The sequence below is a fragment of the Pholcus phalangioides genome, unplaced genomic scaffold (genome assembly GCF_987345545.1).
Source record: "Pholcus phalangioides strain wild (caught in Gottingen) unplaced genomic scaffold, Ppha-v1.0 ptg000015l_1, whole genome shotgun sequence".
NCBI lineage: Eukaryota > Metazoa > Arthropoda > Arachnida > Araneae > Pholcidae > Pholcus > Pholcus phalangioides.
This window is the reverse complement of record NW_028301608.1, coordinates 7194277-7220088: the sequence shown is the minus strand read 5'-3', so window position 1 is coordinate 7220088 and position 25812 is coordinate 7194277. Positions and strand designations below refer to the sequence as shown.

The 25812-nt window shown below is 38.6% G+C and overlaps 1 protein-coding gene across 1 annotated transcript in view; it reads left to right on the top strand.

The window, feature by feature from the left end:
- Positions 1–9403: 9403 nt before the first annotated feature.
- Positions 9404–25812, top strand: part of LOC149075420 (USP6 N-terminal-like protein) — a 52854-nt gene continuing 36445 nt past the window's right edge. Inside the window, exon 1 of the mRNA XM_089242713.1 lies at positions 9404–9636. The gene's annotated coding sequence lies outside the window, so the exon portion shown is untranslated. The remainder of the gene's footprint in view (positions 9637–25812) is intronic.

Here is a 25812-nt window from a genome sequence, read left to right as displayed (position 1 = left end):
AAAGGGAGGGGAGGGGGAGTCAGATCCCGAAAAATAACTGGCAAACATGATCAAGTCTATTTATTGCAAGATCATTTTGCCCCCCCCCCCTCTCCACTTGAAATATTAGCTTATACCCGCAAAATAAATTTCTGGCAACGGCCTTGCTTTGAAGATACAGTATTCTGCGATCAAAGCGCATCACGGAAAGTTCTATACACACATACGAAGGCAATATAGTATGTATCTAGATTAACTGCTGCCATCTGGTGGTACCAAATATTTCCTCAAATATTTTTATACATATCAACTTATTGATGTGTCCAAAAACGTCATATAAAAAATATCCAAACTTTCAATACATTCTTCACGAGCGGAGATGCGGAGCGTGGGACATGCCCCCTCTTCAGCGTCAATCACGGAGCCGATTGATCTAATGTGTATGCATATATATGTATGACCCTCCTCTAGCTTTCATTATCGTGCCCCCCCCCCCCACCCCTACATGTCTTTCTTCAGGACACTTACCGATATCATTCGTGAGAGATAACTAACAATTGATCAACATTTCGAAATGAGACCATCCTTTAACTGGGGGGGGGGGGGGGGGAGGATGCACCACCCCCGTTTTCTCGTGGCAAGTTATTTACAGCTAGTGTAATTACGCACCATATGAAAAAAAAAATTACCGTTATATTTCACGCAATTTCACAATTATAAATAACATATATATATATATAATCTGACATTTACAGTTGAGTGTAACAAAGAGATTTTTTGTCTTGATGGTAGATGGCAGCAGGGATTAAATAATTCAATTAAATTATTGAAACCTATCAAATGCATTGTCTACGGATGTTTCATCCTCGAGACAGCAGTCTCTTGGAATTAGTCGTAAGTAATAAAATTGTAAAAACACAAAAAAAAACCATAATAGTTGAATTATTACGTAATTAATCTACGTCATGGTGCATATAAACTCCAGATCATTAAAAAGAAGCTATTTATCATGAGACAAAGGATTTGAAGCATTTGAAAGAGAAGCTTATAAAAAAAATTTTTGTTTACTACTAAATTTCTACATGAACACCGTTAGTGACGCGGAGGGTATTAAGCTTATATATCATTTCTTGCCATAAGCAACAATTCTGTAAAAGCTTAACATCTTCCGCGTTACTAAAGCAGAAATTTTGTAAGCATGTAGAAATTTCGTAGTAAAACAGAAAAAAAGTTTAAAAACTTCTCTTTCAAATGCTTGAAACCGTTCGTCTCTATGTTCAATAGCTTCTTTTTAATGATTTTTTTCAAATCATGTCAGGACTTCTAGACCACCAAATGTATATGCTCGAATAAATATTCGTAGCTTTCAAACATGAACTTTAACTTCACGTCTTTCATAGTATTTAGACGCAAAAAATAATAAAATTGCGTCTCAGATAGAATTTTTGAATCGGCTAGATTGCCCCGTGGGAAAAAGGGAGCAATGACGTAGATTTAATTATACAATAATTCAATTGTTACGATTTTGCATTTTTACAATAATCTTACTACTTATACGATTAATTCTAAGAGACTCTGCTGTCCATATGCGTAGATACGGGAGGGTAGGGGGTTGGGTGCATTGCCCTCCAGCATCAAAGGTGAAGTCGACTGATCTAATGCATATATGTATAGATGAATCGACATCATCATCATCGTGTCCTCCCCCCCCAGACTTCTAAGTCTACCTCCCCCTATGCTGCTGTCTCGAGGAATAAAAGTTCATGAACAATGTATTTGGGAAGCTTCAATAATTTAATCGAATTATTCAATCCCTGCTGTCATCTACCATCAAGACGAAAAATCTCTTATTTACACACAAATGTAGATGTAAACTTATTTATTTTTTATTTCAAATGCTTCAAATCATTTGTCTCTCTCTTTAATATTATGTTTATTTATATTTGTCATTTTTTTTAATGATTTTTTTCAAATCATGCCAGGACTTCTGGACCACCCTGTATATAAAGACCTCTGCACTAACCAAAGAAATTACAGGCATGTTCAAATTCATTCCATATTCGGGTCCCAAAGCTCTTTCATAAGAGCAATGCAATTTAGCTCTCATACGACTCACAAAAGTATTTCTGAGTGTAAAATGACCCTTGAGCCAGAAGCCGAAAAATTTGTGCATCCATGGAATTTATCTAATTTCTTTAATGTCATCAAAGTTGTATACGATGTTCAATCTGCATTTCTTGCTTAGTCATAAACCGAATACGCATCCCATGAGGCGATCCTTGTTCAATAGAAAAACTGAAAAACTATATATATGCCGAATAGTCAATCAAGCATTGTAATTTAGGGCCACCCCATGGGTGGAGATACGGGGGGCGTAGGGGGCATTGTCCCGCCCCCCCCCCCAGCGTCAAAGGTGAAGTTGACTGATCTAATGTATATATGCATATATGAATTGACATCATCATCATCGTGCCCCACCCCCAGACTTCCAAGTCTATCTCCGCCTATGGGCCACCCTTCTCAGACGCGAGTCCTGGTGCGAAAATTGTTGCGGGGCCAGAGACGTCTCTCTTAATAATTTCGCCCTCCCCCTTCCTTAACTCGGATTTTATATATTCTGTGGGAGAGGGGATTCGACATCCAAGAATTCATACATTATTAGAAAATATATAGGAATGCGGAAAAATATCCATACAAAAAAAGTAAAAGTATAAAGACACGATTAAATGCAATTTAGTAAAAAAACAATGAATGTAAATTTCAAACTGAAGAAAACTTTAATTGATGAAAGAAACGATTCCAAAACCAATCAAAATGAAGACTTAATGGAAGAAATTGTCTGAGATCTAATGAATATTCAGATTCAATGAATTCAAGATAAGAAAAATAATTGACCGGTAATTCCAGCCCCCACGAAAATTCAGAATAAGTGAAAGAAATATTCCAGAATTGAGGAAAATTCAGAATACGAAATTCTCCTGGATGAAAATGCAGAAAATTTCAGAATCATTTCTAGATGGAATTTCGGAATTCCCCCCAGAATTGACCCAAATTCAGAATTTGTTAAAGGAATAATTTCAGAAATAACAATAATTAAGAATTCCAGAAATAACGATAATTAAGAATTCTGGAAATAACGATAATTAAGAATTCTGGAAATAACGATAATTAAGAATTCTGGAAATAACGATAATTAAGAATTCTGGAAATAACGATAATTAAGAATTCTGGAAATAACGATAATTAAGAATTCCAGAAATAACGATAATTAAGAATTCCAGAAATAACGATAATTAAGAATTCCAGAAATAACGATAATTAAGAATTCCAGAAATAACGATAATTAAGAATTCCAGAAATAACGATAATTAAGAATTCCAGAAATAACGATAATTAAGAATTCCAGAAATAACGATAATTAAGAATTCCAGAAATAACGATAATTAAGAATTCCAGAAATAACGATAATTAAAAATTCCAGAATAGGTGGATGGATGAAAATTCAGAATCAGAATTGATGAAAGAAATAATTTCAGAATTGATGAAAGAAATAATTTCAGAATTGATGAAAGAAATAATTTCGGAATTGATGAAAGAAATAATTTCAGAATTGATGAAAGAAATAATTTCAGAATTGATGAAAGAAATAATTTCAGAATTGATGAAAGAAATAATTTCAGAATTGATGAAAGAAATAATTTCAGAATTGATGAAAGAAATAATTTCAGAATTGATGATAATTCAGAATCAGAATTGATGAAAGAAATAATTTCAGAATCAGAATTGATGAAAGAAATAATTTCAGAATTGATGAAAGAAATAATTTCAGAATTGATGAAAGAAATAATTTCAGAATTGATGAAAGAAATAATTTCAGAATTGATGATAATTCAGAATCAGAATTGATGATAATTCAGAATCAGAATTGATGATAATTCAGAATCAGAATTGATGAAAGAAATAATTTCAGAATTGATGATAATTCAGAATTGCGCATCGCAGATGAAAATTCAGAATTTATGAAAGAAATAATTCCAAAAGTGAGGAAAATTCAGAATTCTCTAGAATCACGCGCTTCGATGAAAATTCAGAATTCCAGAATTGATGAAAATTCAGAATTTGTGATGGAAATAAACTCAGAATTAATAATAATTCCGAATTACTAAGTATTTTCTAGAAATTATTGTCACCATAAGTGTGGGGCCCGGTTCGACAACGCCTGTCACCCACCCATATGTATATGGCCATATCCACCATATGGCTCTGTTGTAATCACTCCTCTAACGACCCCTACGCGTATATTCTAGTTGACCGAGAGGTAAACGCGTGTTAGTAGACCTCACTTAATTTTTAAGTCAATTTGTAATGTAAAAAAGTAGAGATTTATCATTGGGTCTCCATAATAGAGCCTCTTTCTCAGCTGTCCTTTCTCTGGAGGGGGAATGGCAGGTCAGTATCCAGAAATTTCTTTCGGGGGGAGGGGGAACAATTAGTTTTTCGATGGGGGAACCAAATAGAACAATCTAATTCTGTCATATATCACACTTAATGTACTTACCTATGTAAACCCCCAACGTAGAGAAAATCTTAAACTTTAAGACTTTAAGAACGGTTTTCTAACAGTAAACAGTTTCGACATTTTGAAATCACTTGAATTCCAACGGCGATGCTGGAGGGAAAACAACTCCATAAACTACTGATTCACAGAGGTATGTCCCCACACATCCTGGAGACGGGCCCCAAGCTGAGATGTTTTGTAGAGAGCTCAGATTTGAACGTTATTCCGTATACATATCATTTTCTCACATTTCGGGGGATGGACGGATACCTTGCCTTCCCTTCCCCCCCCCCCCCCACTACTATTTTGGGGTAGAGAGCATGTATGAGACAGCGATTCCTAACGAATATGCAACAGCACTTTCAGGTGCCACTAAAGTTTTTCGAAGAATTTCTGCTTTAGTGAATACCAAATTGAGTTCGTATAATGAAAGGTCATAAAACTGTTCAGAGTGATTGGTATTTGGCTGTAGAAAAACGGAAACAGTATAAATATAGCTTCCACGAATCGATATTGATAGATGGTAAAAAAAGAGACAGTCAATGTGCTAATTAGTTTCCAATGAAAACATGCTAATTCCCAAAAACACATCGATATACAGTATAATATTGGATGTCTTCGTCTTCGCGTGAAAAATATTATTTTGCAGATGCGGTGTTTTCGTCAACATCGCAAATATATTCAAGTTTATATAATTATACAAGAAAGTTATGAAGAAAAGTCACGCATTAAAAAAGAAATATCTCCATGTAAATATGTAATAAAAATATTCGCAGAATTTCCACCTTATGATATCGTTTAAGTGCTGATGATAATATCCCCACAATCTATTGAAATATTCATGTGTTGTTGAAAAGGAACTAAATATAGAACGCAATTTATTTATAACTGGAAATACATCCGACGTTATTTTTCCTTCTAGGTTATTTAATAATTTATTATTTCAAAATATCAATATACGTCAACGTAAAAACATATGGGGGGGGGGGGAGACATTACTCTGTCACACATGCTTGCATGCATGTATTTACCGATATCGATGATTGCCATCAACGTCGAGAAAATTATAATTCTATATACAAACAGTTTCGACATTTTGAAGGCGAGTAATTCACTCCATAAGCCAATACCCCGGATGAGGGGGGGGGGGGTTGTGAATGTCCACCTCCGCTCTCCCGCCTATGCCAATACAGATATCCCTCGCTTCAAGCGGTTTGGATTTGATGATGTAGCTGAGACAAATATAAGAGAAATTCTCAGATACAATCACTCAACAGATCTCACTGATGAACAACGTTGACAATGCCATCAGAAATTTAATCGAAAAAAAAAGCGGTTCCAGTGAATTTGATCATTTTTGTCGCACCACGGTCATTTTTTTGCACAAGAGGGCTAATTAGACCGGGGCCTACAATTTATTGCCTATTCCGATCTCAGCAGCCTTTTTCTTATACTCACCGAGAGGATGGTGCGCTAACCATTTCGATGTTGGACTCGCCTGCGGTAGTAATCTTTTTCTGTGGTCATGCCACTGTTTCTGTTGTACACCTGTGTCAGAAAAGTTTTCTGACAAGAACGAACCAGGTATCAAACTCGTGACACCTCTAAGCATCCTTTGGTACAGTAGGCAAGTATCTATCTGATCGATCTAGGCTACCGCGCCCGCGGTCTCAGTGAAACAAGATTTTTTCATATCTGCAAGAAATATGCAGAATTCTCTGGCTTTGCTACTAATGTTTTCATAAGGAGACGACAAATGCGGCTTGTCAGATCAAAATCTCGTGTGTGTCATTAAAAAGAGTTTTCAGCACATCATACCAATCTCTTCAGGAAAGAAAACATCCAAACCAGGGCCGGATTAACCATTAAGCAAAATAAGCACGTGCTTAGGGCATCAGGAGAAAAGGGGCACCACAAAAAATGATCAAACTGTATAATTTTTTAATGTACATCCCCCCCCCCCTCCCTCCATTATATTAATCATCCGGTAGAAAATCCCAAAATTTTAAGAAAGAGCACTTGATTGTACAGTTGAAGATGCCCATCAAAAGATTGACCAGGGCCCCACAACCAAGTAAGGGTAAGGGCCAGGGGCGTCGGAAGTGTTTCGAACCCCTGGATGCTCGTCTTGAGCTTTATATTGGAAATTACGATTTCTCAATCAATGCTGGGGGTGCTAAGGCCTGTGACACAAAACACCGTGGGTGCTCGAGCACCCACAGCACCCCCGGCTCCGACGCCACTGGTAAGGGCTGTGGTGCTCCGAGCACCAACGGAAAGTTGCGGAGAAGAGGTGCCAAAATAGATACAGACCACCAAGCGACAAAGTAAATTTTCGTTTTTAGTCGCGGCACTGGTGACACAAAAGTAGAGAAACTAAGACAATTGTGAACAAGAACTTACATTAATGCTGAGTTTTTGGATTGAGATTTCGCTCAATTTCCATAAATTAAGCACAGAGCCGTCTCAACAGCATACCTCGTTGTTCTCAGCCACCTCGTTGGGCGTTGTGGCGTTGTTTTTGTATTTGTATTTGTATTTGATATGCCCCTAGGCAAAACAAATTTTTCTGAGGTCCCACCCCTCTACCTAGCTATAAATACCTGAGAGTACCAATTTTCATACTTACTCTCCGAAATTTTAACCAGATCAAATTTTCATGAGGCTCCTCTGGCTCTTCAGACAACCAACCAGTATCATCATAAGTCCCGGGAAAAATGATTTTTACTAACCCTCCCCCGCCCCCCCCCCAAAAAAAACAAAGAAAAAACTGCTTATCACTTTACCTATTCTCGAATATGTAAACAGACCTAATTGTCATGAGACCCAGGGCCATGCGGTAAAGCGGATGGGGGAAGGGGGGTACCAAAATCACTTCAGTGCTTAGGGACTTCATATGGGTTAATCCGGCCCTGAACCACACTCATACTAGAATCAATGAGAAGTAGTGAAGACAGAAAAAGTTATTAATTCAGTTCATATTCATGCTGCCTGAATTCACGGGATTTATACAAAAGTTTTTGAATAATCAATTCATATACACTATCAATTCATATACCATAACACTTCACTCATAGTTAGTAAAACTGGGGGCAGATGACAGCACTACACATAACAAGCATTACACAGAAACAAACTTTACGTCAGGTTGCACTACACGTACACGCACATTCCCGCATGTACCGATTTGTTGGGGGGTTCCGCGGGGGGGGGGTGCATGTGTGGTGTAGCAGTAGTAGGTAGGGGCTCGGGGATCCATGATGTTCTTAAGTCAGCCACCTCGTTGGGCAATTTGCCTGTTGTGGCGTTGTATTTGTATTTGTATTTGTATATTAAAGAAAAGGGGTTCCTTTGCTGTCGGGTTTTAATGTTTTTTAATCCTTCTGAAGAAAAAAAACCCTTTAACCCAATCGTTCCCATGTCAAATTCAACTAACTTTACGCGACTATTTTGCAGAACCAATTAATCGAGGGAAACGAGGGACGCCTGTATTGCAATTTTTACACTGAACGGTGTGGGAGGGGGGGGGGGGGCAATCGCCTCTTTCACCCCCTCCCCGTATCCGTCTATGGTTCACTTCGTATAATCCCGTTTGCAATTCCGACGGTTATGCTTCATGAAAACGGGGGGGGGGGGGAAGAGTCCATAACTACTGATATAAAGTATAGAAGTATGATCCACTCACATCCTGGAAACGGGACCCCTAGGCTGAGAATTTCAATGGGTCCTGCGGACTGGTGTGCATTACCTTTCTCGGGACGGGGGGGGGGGGGGGGAGCTTGAAACTGATTTTATTTATTTAGGAGGGGGGAAGTCCTCGTCCGAAAGAAGGAAAAAAACAGGAATTCTGAAAAACGTGAACATAAAAATTAATGAAAATTTTAAATACAGTCGAATCCCGTTATAACGAACGCCAAGAGACCGGAGGAATCATTTCGTTATAACGAAATTTCGTTATACAGGAATTCCAGGTTACCTATCATTGTTCCTGTGTAAACTTATTTGGGGGGGATTGGAAAAGTGTTCGTTAAAACGAGATTTTCGCTATAACGGTATTCGTTAAAACAGTATTCGACTGTAGATGAATGAAGTACAGAATTATTGGAAACGCAGAATTGATGAAAGAAATAATTTAAAATTAATGAAAAAAATTCGCTTTTCATGGAAGAACTAATTCTAGGATTTATGGAAATTCAGAATTTTTTGAACGAATTGATTTCAAAATTAGTGAAAAAAGCCTTCAATGGTGTGGTTTGATTCACTCCTAGATTCGGGCCCCTCTTCACCCTTCGTGTAAGACGTACGCCATTGCTCACGAAGTGGTCAAGGGTGTAGCGGGGGGGGGGGGGGAATCCCCTCCCGAAATAAAAGTGCCCCCCCCCCTCCCGAACGAAATTTCTGGATACGCCCCTCCTGGAAGTGGCCCTGTTATTAGAATCGGCACCAGGTCCAGGGGCCCAGCGTGTTGCAAGGGTGGCCCTGTGTTTGCTGATTTCTCTTCTTTCGGAGAAGCCCAGCCCAAGAAAGGAATGTTATCCATAAAAAAACTAAAAGGAAGCCGGAAGTCTGCATTTTTTTTTTTTTTCTATTATTGTAATTTTTTTTTTTTTTTGTCGCTTTCCTGACTGATGATACGTCTTCCTGAGGAAGAAGATAGAGGAGAAAAAATTACAAAAAAGAAAAAAAACGCGCAAACGTTACCAGAACGAATTACTCGCTAAGCCAATCACAAAGAGTTTCTTACGATTATAAAGAACAAACGCGTATTGTTATTGGTCAATTTTCGCTTTCATTGCTGATGAAAGCGCAGCTTCATACACATACACTCGTAATTGTTGTTTTCGAAAACAGACACAAGATGTCAGCAGGTCACGTGTACGGCGGAGAAGAACGAGAGGCGTTTTTACAAACCTCGTTGGCGGCCCAGATTTTGACCATTGAAAACAAACATAGGTACGACTCGAAAAGCTCTATTGGATATAATTAATCGTAATTCGACAAGCATTGTTGCCTCCGCCGAGTTTCGTTTCCGAGACAATCGAAGCTTTTGTTTCTATCGATTTCCATTGTTGCGAGAGCTGTTTGTTTTTCTTCTAAAGGTAGGTTTGTGTCGTACAGTTGTCAACAATGTGTTTGGAAAATCTCTTTTATTGAAAATTTATACTCACCAATACATATAGTAATATTTTATGGTTTGCAACAATTGTTATAATAATCGGAAGGAGGGGGGTGAATTCGAATTGAAGAGATCCTGAGTGAATCAATGATGACAATGCCTAAAATAATATTTGGTTAGTCAGTATGTTTAGAGGTCAGGGTCCGAAATAATTAGCCCCCAAGCAAATTTTCACCTATCCATGCACAAATCGGAGCCAATTGTCTAATTTTTTTTTTTCCATGGTCAATCCCAACAGAAGTTTTCAAAGCCTTTTCTATGCAATATTCGTGATTGTTGGTGATATTTAAACACAGTGCAACCTCTCAATAAAGGACACCCATGGCATGGCCCCCCACAAGGCCGGGGCTGACAGGGCCCGGGATAATTCTCATAATTTTTTGCTTTTTCACACGCTATATACATGAACTATAGAAGGGCCCCATGAGAAGTCTGATCGTGGGCCCGCAAAAGATCCCAGCTTAGGGGCCCTACACCTGGATGTGGGGGCCATGACCCATGGCATTGTGTGCTTTTCGCAGGGGCGAACGGGACACGTGCCCGTGGCCCTGTTATTTTTACTGCCCGAAATCGGCTGCTGTTTGTATTTTAGTCACACAGCCTGCATACACCTTTTCCCCTGTGTACACCTGTTTTGCCTCAAAGAACACTATGCATAAGAAGTAATACACTTTTCTGAAAATTCATATTTGCCCAGGGCCTGAACTTATGAGGGAACAGGCCCGGACTCTTGAGACCAGACTTTGTTCCTTAAAAGAGTCACTTATTCTGAGGTAGATGAGTTGTTTATTCAAAGGGACATTGATTTCAGAACAACTGGCCCTTAAATGGATGTTTTACTGCATACTTTGAAAATCATTTATTAAAATGTTGCAAGATTATATTCACTGCTGTACGATAAAGATTCGCTCTTTGGCATGTAAACACGTGTTAATTTCCATTCATTAATTATGATAATACATGGATTCATTATTAATTTAGTGATTTACACCAATTATTGCATTGTTCAGTTAAATTGCAAATTTGGGAGGTGAATGGGTTGTCAATGCAATTAAACTAGAATAAGGGAATGGCTACAAAATTGTAAATTCTCCCAGGGCTGCAGCTAGATGTTTGGGCAGTAGGGCAAGTACTCATTTTGGTTCCCCCTCCCCCATAATGTTGAAGGAGAGATTAGAGAGTTAAAATTGGGCTGCTTTGTACCAGCACCTGGGACACCAGACCGGCCTGTGCCCCCACCCCCATAGCTGTGCCCCTGAATTGGCTTCTGGATTACATCGAGAAAAATAATCGGTTATTATCTCCAATGAATTGCATAGCTCAATTTTAAATTCAAACTTTTGACTGTAGCGACTTGACATTCAGAAATCTGTTCACTTCTTCAACAAGTTCTCAAAATCTTTTTGTGCCTCACTGAAGCTCTCAAAACCAACAAGCACCTCTTCCATGCTACATTCAAAACAAGGTGGTAGTGCTTAAGATGCTTATTACCGAGTTGTGTTTCACAAATTTTGAAAGTTTCACCACCTCATAGTTTTAAAACCTCTGATATACAGAAATCTATCACTTATACGTTTCTCTTAGTTATGAGACAATTTTCTTCACTCCCAATTAAGGATTTAACATTAAAATGCTGTTCATTTTTTTGCCTCTCTCGTATGAATTTTTTTGTGTTCCCTTGCAACGACACGTGAGAGCTGGTGATGGTCATCGCAGAACAATCAATGCTTCTGCAGAACAATTTTGGCGAAAATTTTTAAAATTTCTGTTTAGTGTAGCAAAACACTATTATGAGAATTTGTACAGAAGAGCACTTTCAGTCAACTAAGAGCTCGCTGCAGAGCAATAAAAAACATTCTGCTTTGGGAAGTGAGTGATCACTGTAGTTGATTGTTTTTTACTCTTCATTATGGATTCTGTTTTTGAGATTACTCAAGTAATTACACAATATGTAAGTCGATTACATGTTCCTCATCCATCTGTTACTAGGTACTGTGTATTTTCTATGAATGTCCGTAATTTTTTAAATCGGCCATGCCATGAATTCAGAGCATGGCTTATTGTTGTGAATAGAACACCCATGAAAATTGCTGTTTCAATAATTAATGTTATGAAATTCTGGTAAAATTGCACCGGCTACAATAATGGTTAATGAAATGATGATTAACTGAAAAACGAGATAGTTATTAAACAATGGGAGGGGGGGGGGAAACAAGCAACAGGATTTTTTTTTTTTTGCAATAAGAACTAAGAAAACAGTTGTTTACCAAATATAGATAACCAAGTGAACCAGGAGAATTGTCCATAGCAATTTTCTTGTAGCCTATATTGCAATAACGCACATTTTTCTGGTATACATTAATAAAAATGATTATATTATGATCAACCAATATTAACCACCAATGGTACACTATTAGTGATCATTAATAGTGTACCATTGGTGCATAATATTGACTCATTATCTTCCCCGCAAAGCAGAATATGCTGAAATCTGTGACGTACGTCACTGAACAATCAGTGCTACTGCAGAAAAACTTGGAAGAATTTTGGGGAAATGTTGAAAACACACTATTTTGGGGCTTTTTACTGCAGAGCATTTGAACTGAACTGAACTGAATTGAGGTTGATTTGCTGGTCCCGCGGCACAATTTTTTATGGCCGTTCAACCTATGAACGGCCATCATATGTTCAAATAAACGTAATCTGTAAGATAACATTTCCTAATTGGGGGGGCGTCCACAGTCCAATTACAAAATTTTTAAAAAAAATTTGTTTACTAAAAAGTAAAGTTTGTATCAACTCTTTAAGTGGTTTTTAAAATATCCCTGATCCTCATCATAGAGCTGTCACAGGGGAAATAACTAAATCTTGTGCAAAATGCCACCTGTTTTCAAGAATATTTTTTCTGATTTTGTGCAGCTTCCTACTCTGAGAATAATAACAAAAAACAAGGAAGAGAAATACTTTGTTACTTATAATACACATACATATTCCTATATCACCTTGAAGGGAAAGCACTGTCTCTCTCCTTCTGTTGTCCAACTTTGAACAAAAGCTGTCTTTCCCTACTGGTAGTTGCTTCTACAGTTGCCTTCCCAACCTGTCATATCAACTACAGTACAGTAGCTAGGCTTGTCATTGCCGAAATAAGAGGGTTTAAGTCCCAAAGCAAAATGTTTTGCATTGTTCTGCAATGAGCCCTCGGTGACTGGAAATGTTCTGCATTAAAGGTTCCCATAATAATGTTTTCTTAAAATTCTTCCAGATTGTTCTGCGATGTACATCACAGATTTCAGCATATTCTGCTTTGGGGGTTTTAAGGAGGCGAGATATCTTGTCATTCCTGCTGTGAGGGTTTATGCGCAAAAGCACCACTGCAAAGTTAGTAGACTTCAGTAGTAATACTGTTATGCTTTTGACAAAAATTATATTTGTGGTGAAATCTCTAGACAAGAGTATGAAACGCTGTTTAAAGTTCTTTTGCAGTCCAGTACATTGATGCCATCACATGACATTCACCAGGACTCGATAGAATGTCCTCCATTGCTCAAGAACATTCTCGCTGATAGATGGCTGTAGTTTCTTCTATTATAACGATGGCAAGGCCCATGATTAAAAGTTGGGGTCCATAACTAAAGATATTTGGGAATAGCTGAGAGATCTAAGAGAAATAAACAGAGCAAAAAAAAACAATATAGATCTAAGAAAAAAATCTTTAGGAGTATCCTTTTCATTTATTTTCAGTATATTTAAGGTGCAGAGAGATCTTAAGATATTAAGCTTATTCCTGGGTCAACAGGCTTAAGCTTGGTCACGTCCCACTTGTGAGAGCGATGGCACAAATATTTTTAAGAGAATTGGTGGAAAAATTTTTTCAAGTAAATTACGTTTTCACTGTAGCATTTATCAAAATATTTAAATCATTGAAGGAACAAAATATTGAAATCAGTGAAAGAACAAAATATTATTAAAAAATTCTTATGGTGCAGTTTATCTCTAAAATGATTTCACATGTTTCTGAGAGTAAGCTGATGCTCCCCTTAATGGGAGTAAGTATCCTTTAATGGGATTATAATCATGTGAAATTTTCAAAATCAACGATTCAGCTTTCACTAGAGTTGAAATAAGGGGAATTGCCAATCTCAGCCTGCAATTTAGTAACTACACAAAGAAAATTTTAGACGCCAACACCATTTTTTTAGTCACGTTGGTGGCTGGGATTTGTAGCCAGCCCGATCTATCACGGCCAATTTACTACCAAATGACTTGTGCCAGAGGTGTGCATGTGTATCTTACAGTCTGAGTACGTATGTAGAGTTTTGTGCGTGAATTTTTGTGCTGCCATCCCTTTTTCAAACTATGAGTGAAGTGTAATGATTGTATATTTGTGAGCGCCGGATTGGAAGGATTGCAAAATGGATACCTTGCCCTGGGTGATTGTGATTTTAGTTTGTAGTTGGGGCTCCTTCACAGGACGCACATGCCTCAGGTATATCAAAATGTATGAATACTGACTCACTCAGTGATTCCCAAAGAGGGGTAAATATTTTGATAACCCAGTGATATATTAAGAAATTTTATTTAACGTATTAATAGGTCTGTTGTTCCAACTAGTTTGTCACGGTGGTGCCGAAGTGTTTCGAGATCGGGCAGGGGGAGCCGCGAAGTACGTAAATTTTCCAAATCGGAAAATGTCCCAGGAGTTTGGAAGTTTCTGAACCAGGGCCATAGTGTGCCTTCTCAAGGATCTTCCTGAAAGGACTATTATTATGCAAAATGAATGTAAACATTTGTGGGGCCCCATTCGGCTCGCTGCCCGTGGTAGTGCCCCTGTTGCCCCAGCCTAACTACGGCCCTGCTCTGAACCAACCAAACATCTTTGACCCTAGTTATGTAGGGCGCATACCGCCGTCTTGTCGAGGAGCCTCCCTGGCTGAAGCATGACTCTAATGATAACTATAGCAGGGCTCGCTTGACTAATCGCAGCCACCAGATCACCGTAGTCATCGAAAAATTGAAACTGGTGCCTGAAATTTTCTATGTGTGGTCACCAAATTTAAGTCTGAGGGGCAACACAAGATAATTCGGAATTTATGTCAGCCTGTCTTCAGAAGCAGATTAAGGGCGGTTGAGCGTCCCGGACGCAGAAGATAATGCCCCCACCCCCCAAATAAGAAAAAGTGTAAAGTTGGTGTTTTTTGCGGGACTCTTCGGAAATCGGGGTACCCGCCGTTAAATCCGCCTCTGTATTCCTTCCAAGGTGGAAAGGGTTGCCGAGTCCCGGAAAAGTTTGAAGGCGAAAAAAATATTTTGGACAGTTTTTCTTGTTGCAAAGATATGCTTTTCTCCTTTGAAATTTGGTTGGCTCCTGAATTTTCTTTTTCGATTTGTCATGTTCTCAACTATACCGTGTAACATTTTTTTTTTAGTTTTGTGACCTAGAGAACTAGCTCCCAAAACGTTAATGATAAAAGAAAACTGTCACAGTTACGATTTCGGACACCGCCCTCCATCATTTGCATTGCGCAGTGTAAAATCCTGTTTTAAAGTGCTTTGGTTTTATTTATTATTGCTTATAAGTTGACGCTGAATTGCCCCGGCAGCGATGTCACTTGACGTCAGTGCTACTGATCGCTAACGAAAGGAGATACGCTTTGAGAGCGTATCACATTACGAGCATATTTTTATTTTATATGCTATTGTATATGGTGAGAGACGGTCGAAATAGAATTTTTTCCCCTTCACTGTGGTACGTTCTAAAAACCAAATGAGAGCTGCCCGGAATGTTATTGTCGTGTAGTCTACTTGTGCGTATGCGTTTGTAGTTCAAAAAAGCCCTGTAAGTGATGTCACAATATCAACTTGGAGTGTCCTTGGTTAAAGTCTTATGTAGAGGCAATGCTTCAAGTGAAGTTGAGGTTTTTCTTGAAGTGCATGTACATCCCCCATTAAAAAAAAAATGTTTTTTCTTGGAGATCCTCTTTGAGATCCACTTATCAGATCTCGATTGATGCTTTTAATACGCAACCGTTCCTGATAAGCTTATTGAAGAAGAAAGAGAGAGATTAATTTTATCTTGATTGCTTGTTTCTTCTCGATATTGAGTTTCTGAAACGATGCTTGTGGTCCTGTACGAGAGGCGAGATTGGATTAGTTGTCGGTTTTTTTTAGAGATAATACTCAAGGGCGAGTTAAGATATCTCCTTTTAGATTCCTGTAAAATTCTCAACTTCGACATGCTTCCTCTTAAAGGAAGATGGTCATTTTTTCCAGCGAAACAGAGTTTTTTCGGGCCTCACTACTCGTGATGTGCTTAAGAATTTTGTTGCTCCTTACGAAAAACAGTTTTACGGCTCTCTACACTAGAAGTCTTCTACCGCTTTCGAGTGGCAGGTACAATGTATTGCTTTAAGCTTTTAGGAGGTTTTATAAATATCACTGATCTGCATTATAACTGGCAACAGTGAATAGAATCAAACCCTCTGTAAATTGCCACATCTTCCACATCCTTTCTTTTTTTTCAAGAAGTCTTTTTTCCGATTTTGTGCAGGTGATAGTGCTTTCACCCAACTTCGAGAACAATAAACCGAAAGAAGAGTGATACTTTGTTTTTCATTTATTCTTTTCCGCACACATATTCCAAAACCCACCCAAAGGAAGGTATATATCTCAAACATGGCTCTTCTCTCCTATTATCAAAACGTAAACAGTTTGGAGAGGAATGTAAAACATGTTCTTAGGAGCATCGTTACAAACGTGTTTGGACTCGTTACTGCCGAATAAAAGAGTTTTAAGAAGGCGAGATACAACGTAATTTCCGAAATAAAAAGCATCAAATTAGACGAGATGTTCCCCCGCCTGCCAGAAACACGAATGTGCGAATTTTCCCTTTTTTTTTTATGAGCTGGTTGGATACTTTATTTTGCTATCCAAGTTTTGCCGGAAACGCGAACATGTATTCCTATTGAAACACATGCTACGAAACATATTGGGAAAATAACTTACATAGAGTAACATGGGTAAAGTAAATATTCAAACGACATTTCCCATGTTCTTTTTTTTCCCAAGAACATTGCACATTCGTGCTTCTGGCAGCAGGAGGAACAATATGGTCCGCTGATCGGAATAAGTTTTTCAGAACGATTCGTTCAGCTGTTTGGAAACTACTTTGTATTGTAATTATACTTTTGTATTGTAAGACCAGTAAGTCTAAGTCTGGTCAAATATGCCCTTGCAGTGATCATTTTTGGGCTGAACGGTCGCGTGGGCATCGTGCTGGACTCTCATCGTGAGAATCCCTGTTTGAAACCCCCCCCCCCCCCCATTGACGCACAGTGGTGGTAGGTTGGAGTTGGTTTTCTTGCGATTTTTTAACTTTGAGGCGAACCAGCGTGAATGCGAGCTGGCCTCACATTTAGAAAGTCTGTCCGTAGAGAGCAAACAAACCTACAACACGATACTGTCACGGCACGAAACTTCAAGCATTTACCTTCTTAATTTCAAAATATGAAAGACGGATGGCAGCACCACGGAGAACACGAAACAAGCGCAGTTCTGAAAACAGAAATACGTTAGGGTTACCGCATACACCCAGAACACACATTCCGACTCGTTAGAGATTACGTAGAGGAATGTGCACGAGGTACATATACGGTTAAGAAGAAGTAGACCGTCGTGACTTAGTCAATGGGAGAGACGAAAGTCAAATGAAATCGTCACATATCCTGTTTGTATGTTAGAGGAGAAATATTCCTATAACCTGCTCTATGGTTTAGTGGGGAAGCTTAAAGATAGGACGAGTAGGTAAAAAATTTATTTTCTGTTTTTTTCAGAAGAACCCCTCAGACTAGGGCTGTGTGTACACCAGTTAGATGAGACAGCTTTAGAAAAGCATAGTCGTTGTTGTTCACGTTGATTTGTATGACTAACCAGTGTACATTGCGCCATAAAAATCAGAGTGAACAACAATGACTAAGCTTGTCTAAAGCTGTCTCGCCTAACCCGTTTGCGCCCTGCCTAATTTTTACGAGAATCTTGTACGATGTTGTGCCTTCCTCAGTTCAGTTTTTGAAAAAAGCGAAAGAAAAACTTTTTCAATTTTTTTTTTTTTTTTGCGTTATAACTTCCAATTTTCAACTCTCTATAACCGAATACTGTATTTTTTTGCATTTTCAACATTATCTCTGACAATTACTTGCAAATCCCGCTCTGTAGCGAGATTCTTGTTGTAAGTCGCACTCGTTAGGTCAGGCTTTTACTCTGTACTGTGAAACTAAGATAATTTTTTAAATTGATAAGGCTTATATGGGTTCACAAAGAAACGTGTTGAATGGTTGAATGAAATACGTAGTCAATGTATTTTTATGCTAGCCTTGCGGTCCGGTGCGACTGCACCTTTCGCACGTACATAATGCCGGTCCTTGCTTTCTACACACTATTCGGATTGTTTGTGTGCCATTCCGAAGGATCATTGGATAAGCTGTCAATAAAATTGTACATGATCAGCGTGTGATTAATCTGAAATTCAGATTTATAAATGACGACGAGGGGGGGGGAATGGTGAATTACGGCAGATATTTATCATGAAACCTTATTTAAAGGCCGTCTTAAATGGGAAAGACATCCTATAAGGTTCACAGTGTGCTTCGGGGTAAAGTGCTCTAATTAAGATCACCCTTATATAGACAGAGACAACTTTGAAAGGTTTCAATTGGATTCTCTATAGTGGCTGTTTATGGTAAAATCTTTTTCGGGCGCAGTTTTTGTGATTCCGTTTTTCTAGGTAGAGAAATAAATGTAGTTGTTTTTATGCGCGTTGGCGTATCTTTTCGCCTTGGGATAGATTTTTTTTTTTGATGATGTACTCACTCCGTGATCGGAATTAAGGTCGTGATTTTAGGGATTCGGTGTCTGCATTTTGCAGCTTTCCTAAGCGAGTAAATAGTGAGACTTGTTTGACGTGAATGGCTTCTGATAGGGTGTAGCATCGCCCACTCTCGTGAATTTTATTCATCGTACGTAGTAGTTATACGTCGTTGGGAACATTTCTATAGCAAGGCTACATGGTAGAAACACATTATGGTGTGGTATATATATATATATATTTATTTATTTATTTTTTTACAAACTGGGTCGAATTTTGCATCTTTACATGATTCCATGAGAAACACTACCCTTACCCTCGCATTCTCGAGCGGTATTTTTAGGCCAAGATAAAAAATTCAGAAATGAGCTGTTAATCGTACACCATGCATTTTATAGGATTCTGATTTGCTCATTTTCAGTGATTTGCAACGTCCTGGAGTACGAGAGAAGGTTCGAACCCAGTTGACGTGCAGTGATGGTCGGCTTAAGTTGGTTTTCTAGGATTTCCCAACTTCGAGGCGAGAATGCTAGCTGGTCTCCCATTAAAAAAGTGTCCCATTTAAAAGAAGTCTCTCCGCAGAAAGCACGCAGACCTACAACACAAGACTGATAAAACATGAAAATTCAACCATGTACCATTTTACTTCAAAATATGGAAGCCCCACCAGCAAGAATACGGAACAAGCATAATTGACAACATAAATATGTTAGGGCCACACATACACTTAGAACACACAGTCCAGCATGCACCAGTTCGTTAGAAATTTCATAGAGGAATGTGGACGAGGTGCACATGTACGGTGTAGTGGTTGTACCGTCCTCTATTGACGAAAATTTGAAGTAATTTTTTTTCTATCCATAAAACATTCCCTTTCGTGAAAATAACTATCTCAAACCTCATTATATAAAATATAAATTTCAATATATAAACTTTTAAAATATCTACGAATTTATGGGACAACCTGTATTATTGACAAAAAATATATACGGAGGGTCAAACTTTTCTCTCCTTGAAGCTAAGGTGAGAAACATTAGCTGTCTCAAAAGTATGATGATATGACATTACAATGAAGAATAATTAAGGGCTTTACAAATCGGAAAAGAAAATATTTCAAGCGTTAACCAAATTTCTTTTAGAGTCAAACCATTAACTTCTAGAGCAACCTTTTTGCAGTCGCGAGCACTGCCTGTATCCATCATCAAAAGAAGGGCATCCTTTCTGCTAAGTTCAACATACGAAATCATCACTTCAATCCTAGAACGCAATTTTTACAAGTTATTTAATTGGAACGTTGATCAAGTGCTCGCGAGTACGAAATCAGACACGAGCATCGAGCACTCTAGGTGCTTCAGGGAGCACCGTGGTGCTCGCGAGCGACGGGTTGAAGATGTCTGCCCTAGAAGTTGTATCTAGGTGGTAATGGTCAAGCGTGGCTCTCTATCTCCCCCTCCCCTCCTAAGGAAAACAGTCCAAAATAATGAGCTTTTTTTCGACTTTTCTGGGGACCTTTTTGATATTGGAAGAAACGTTACATAGCTGCCAAGTTTTTGTACGAAGTACAGATGACTGGATAACAAGCGAAGATGATTGGAAAGAAAAGTCTCTTTCCTCTACGGGAAATCGAACCACCAACCTCGCGCTTTCCGGGCGCGTGCTCTTTCATTCCTACGAACACTGTCCTTTTTATATATTTATTTTTTGTACGGAATTTGGACCCGGGCGAAAACCTTTCTAATTCTCGTTCTTGAAACTTGGCAGTTTGTCACTTTTAGCCTTGCAAGAATTATTTTCCTGCGGGGGGGGGGGGGGGGAAGGAATCCAGAAATCTTGATCCAGAGAGAGGTCCCACTTAAGAATGTTGGGTGTGGCAAGTATGATGCTATTCATAAAGCCCTTAAAACCCAGATAAGTTGTGGTAACAGTCTTCGGGATTTTAACATGCATTCAGCTACATGTTACACAATTATCTCTAGTAGTCTATTATCTTATCCGACAAGTATCTTCTTGCTAGTTGTTTCTTGAAAAAAAAAATGCTGGTAAAAAATAAGCTAAGATTCTCTTTCATTTTGACAGATATTGCAATTTTTTTTCTTTTCTTTAAACGCTCGGCTGGTTTTACTTAGACCGACGAACGTGATGTGGACCGCAAACCATGCAGAAAGGTTGATGGCAGAACAGACCTCCTTCGTAGTGATGTTCCTTTTCGTCTTTAAAAATTAAGATCTTGGAAAAGATAACTATCCTGTGGAAAACGACGGTGTTTTGAAAGCCGTTCGCAGCAGAGCTAGTGTCATCTTCACAGCACCATGATCCTTCAGGCAGATGCTGGGGGGGGGGGGGGGCTACTTAATCGAATATACCTGCCTACCGCGTGCGATGTGCATGCCTACTCTTCAAAATAATAAATTGTTCAAATTTCATCATCGCAAAACCTCCTGTTCACTTGCGACGCCCTCCTTCCGACTCAGAGCCACAACTAGATTCTTGGTCATCAGGGGTCATTCTTGTCGGGGGGGGGTGCAAGCACGAATTTTTTTCGGTTCCCCCTTGGAATCTTGAAGGAGAAGTAAAGAAGTGAAATTTGTGTAGTGCCTCTGGTCTGGCGCCCGATGGACCAGACCCTCCTGCTAGTTTCGGCCCTGCTTCTTAGCCCGACTTTTTCCTTCTGTGAGAAAATTCAGAATATACGAAAAAAAATGTTTCAGAATTGGTGAAAATTCAGAATAAAAGAAAAAACAATTCCATATATGGTCGAAATTCAGAATTTTATGAAGGAACAATCAACATGAAACTATAAAGAAATAATTCCAGATTTTTTTTCTTTGTAGTTCCCATGGAAGAAAATGCCGAGCAGGTTTATATATTCACCAAATACTCCCAAACCTCAATATTGTACATGTAAACGGGCTTCAGTGGTTCTAAAGGGGTTCACCGTCCTTTGGTTACATAAAATATTAACATGGCAAAAATATAAGTGAAATAATAAATTATTTCATAATATCTGACGTAGCTAAAGTAGAATAAATATTGAAGATAATGCTATAACCGTTTCATTGTGCAAGCAAAAATCGGGACAAACAGGCGTTCCGAAAGCATTTTTCGGGGCAGGGCGAAAAATAATGAAAAACCGGGGCATCTGGCCACCATAGTCCAGGGCAGCTAATTTGGAGGAATGACTAGTCGAGAAAGCTAGACTAGAATGGATGAATGAATGGCAACAAAATAATTTGTATTGCCCACAGGGCACAAAACGATAAACCGCATCCGGAGGGGGGGAGTAAAATTATACGGTCCTTGTCAAGTGCTCGAATTTCGTGGAAAAATGAGGCTGAAATGAGGGAAAAAATTCTGAGCTGAATATATAGAATATTTCTTTGTTTCGGTGGTGGTGCCAAGGATTCTTTCTTTTCTTTTTTTTTTTCAGTTAAGTGGACACATTTTCTTCAATTTCATCTCCACAGATCTGTTGTTTCTGTGTGCTCAGAATTTCGATATCTATGTGGAATGAAAAAATATTCTACCTCACACAATTATAGGGAAGTTTTTTCTGCGCAGCAGAGAGAGAAACTCTATGTATACGGAAGTGCTCTCATTTTTAGTCTCATTTTTAGACGTCCATATTTTGTAAACTTATTAACCATGAAAAAATGGTACTTTTCTTAGTTTCTTTTGTGCATAACCAACAAATGGGTAGGAAATTTTGTCAGCCAAAATATCCCTTTTAGAAAATAACTATACAGCACAGGATGTATTATATCGAGAAACATCATTTAACTAAAACCCCTTCTGCCATCTGTAAAATAAAAAACGACTGTTAATGATCCTTCAAATTAGAAGTGGTAAAGAATGACCAGCTGCATGAAAAAACAATATAACAAGATATTAATAAATATTTTTTGAGCAATAATTTAAATTTAATTATTAAGTATATTGGAAAACTTTAATAGTTGATGTTTGTGTCTAGTAAAATAATATTAGTAATAGCGCCCCGTGTGGCTGTCATAACTTGTGATTACAGTCAAAAAACGGTTTCATTTCGACATTATGTTTTTCGATTATAATCATAAGAAGCCAATGCGGGCGAAACGGCAAACAATAATAATTAGTGTAAAGGGGTTCCAGCGGATAGTAATAACCCATCAAACCCTTTTCATAACTCTGCCGATTCCTGTAGCAGTGGCGCGCTTTGCAATGACACTTAATTACACACAATAATGTGGGTGAATACTTAAGTTCACCTAATACCCCAAGGGGTTTTTTTTTTCAAAGAAAAAAAACATTGTGACACAGACCTTAGCCTGTAGATGAATTCTCAACGAAACATAATAGAATGTCTGTAATATAATGTGTTTAATTGCGATTAAATGTGGATAAATGCGAGCAATAAGAGTATAAATGCGATTAATGTGAATAAATTATTTAACTCTTTATCTACATCAACCAGGATCATAACGACATCTGCAGCTCAACCGAAAAGAAAGCCGAGGCATCCCATCCACGTAACTCATTTTTTTAATTATCAATATAAAAAAGAAATCTTATCGGGGCCAATGGTGATGACACCATAATGATAATATATAATACTTTTTTTTTTAATTTTTCACAACCACTGGCACGCAGAATCATTTGTCCTCAATAAGCATTCATAGACCCGACACCACAGGTCTTGGCATGCGCAGATAGTCCTTAGGGCTCATTAATCTTTGCATCTGCCTGCTATCATATGTTCTGATATGAGAATTTCAGCAAGATGCCGAAATTCTCAAAATCAGAAAGTTTGTCAAAAAGTCTTGTTGCCAATTTCTTCGAGTAAGCTGTGATGTTGACGCACCTGAATCTTTCCTAATATTGACATTTCTGACGAACCAAGGAAGCCCTGTATATCGCCTGAGAAATTTGTTTTTAAATCTTTCGAGAGCTAATTAAGTTCATTCGTCGAGCGAACAACCACACAGGAGCAGCGTACAGCAGTACCGGCCTGATGATCATCTTGTAGAGCAGTGGTTCTTAACCAGTGCTCAGTGGAGCACTCGGGGCTCCGCGGCCGCTTAAGGAAAATTTAAAAAAAGCAGTAAAATTTAAAAAAAGTAATTGTAAATAGCTTTAAATAATAAAAATAAATCAATGACTTTGATGAATAATTAAAAAATTGGCCTACGAGGCTCCGCCATAGAATTCTTCTACTAAAAAGGGCTCCGCGAGTCAAAAAAAGTTGGGAACTGCTGTTGTAGAGTATAATTTTATTGCGTATCGAAAGGATTGAATGCCTAAGACTAAACCTGCTGAGCATGACCGAGGCCACAGTGGCTTTGTGAATGACGTCATCACACTGACGGGAGAAACTGAACCTCGTATCCACTATGACACCTGGGTATTTTGTGTGCGTGACAGGGTAAATGATTGTGCCTTGCACCACGATATGAGTGTAGAATGGTAAATCAGTCTTATTTGTGAACCACATAAAAACTTTTATCGGCGTTTAGCTCAACGCGGATTCTGACGCACCATCGCGTTCGACCAGTCCCACCATTTCTTGTAAATTTGAGAGAGCCTTACTAGGTTGCTTGTCTGTACAGCATAGGGTGCTCTCATCAGCGTAAAGAGCTGTAAAGCCCTTAGGGGCAATAGGAAAATCGTTCATGTGGAAGTTATGCAGGATAGAACCCAGCACACTTCTCTGAGTAATTGAGGAACGCAATGATTCACATTTTCATACGAATCATCTTAAGCAGGCCAAACTTTGTCGAATGATTTTTGCAGATCAAAGAAAGCCACTGCTGCAGTATCTTCATAAATTTTTGCTTCCTGAATGCATTCTACAAATCGTAGTTATTGGGTAGTGGTCGAGTGCCTGCTACGGAACCCGTGTTGTTCTGGGTCGATAATGTTGTTATCCTCAGTGAATATATGGATTCGTACTCTGCCATATCAAATTATCTCAAATAACTTCCCCATAGAGCTGAGAATTGAAATTGGACGCCAATTCTGAGGATAATGAAGGTCTCGCCCAGCCTTGGGGAGAACCTTAATTTTAGCAAATTTTTTTTTTTCCAGCTCGCCAGGAAATGGTTCAGTTGGAGAATTTTATTGAAAACTATAACAAAGTATTGAACCATATTGTCATGTAGATTCTTAAGTGTGTTATTTGTTATAGTGTGCTTATCGGGTGCTTTCCTCTTTTTCAGATGCTTTGATTACATGAGTCACCTCCTCAGCATTTGTAGGGAACAGTGAAGAGGGTATTTCTCTCTGGTCTGATATCCCTGAAATAAATGCTCACTTCTCTCTCAACATTGGCTATAGCTTGAGGAGGAGTGTTGTTGCATGGAGAGAATTGTCTCTCATATGTATCTGCAAAAGTTTCTGCTTTATCAATATCACGTTAAGATGTACTGTTGGGTCCAACAATCGGAGGAATCGTCTTCTGGGAAAACTTACAAGTTTTTTTATATCCAGAGGCGGGTTCAGCGGCGTGCGCACCGGGCGCTCCGACTTCGGAAGAGCCCCGAAAAACCCAAACTTTACACTTTTTTCTAATTCAAGGGCCCAATATTTTCTTTTGCGCCCGGGACCTCAACCGACTTTAATTCGCCATTGTGTATACCTTATATAACATGCCACTTGTACAATTAGCCTCTCGCAGAAAGCTCAAATAGCGCTCACTTATAAATTCCCTAATCTCTCACGTGATACGACCCTTTTGATGGATCTGTATCTATCATGGAAGTACGGATTGTCAGTACGTTGCCATTTCCTCCTAAATTTGTTTTTAAATTTAATATGTTCCTTAATCCAACGAGGAATACCCAATGGATTATTAGTCGGAGCATCACGAGTAGATTCAGTAGCTGCATTGATGATCATATCCGTCAAATTTTGCAAGTCTGGCTCAATTTGAGCAGGGTTACCACCTGTGGAGGAAGACAGTGTGATTCTAGCGAGCTTACGCTTAAATAAAGGCCATATCACAACTTTCTTTGGTTTGTGAATGAAGGGGGATACTAAAATCCGCTTCCAAGAAAATGGGATTGTGATCTGAACTAAGAATGGGTCGACCGACATTGCAATTGTGAGATTCTTAGCAAGCGCTATGTCCAAAATATCTGGGTTTTAGCCAGCCCGGTCAGGAAAATGAACGTGGAAGGAGAAAAAACGTGGCCCGCGTTGGCCACGTTTGGCAAATATCGTAATACCGATGTTATTTTATTGTACACAACTGTTATCAATATCAAT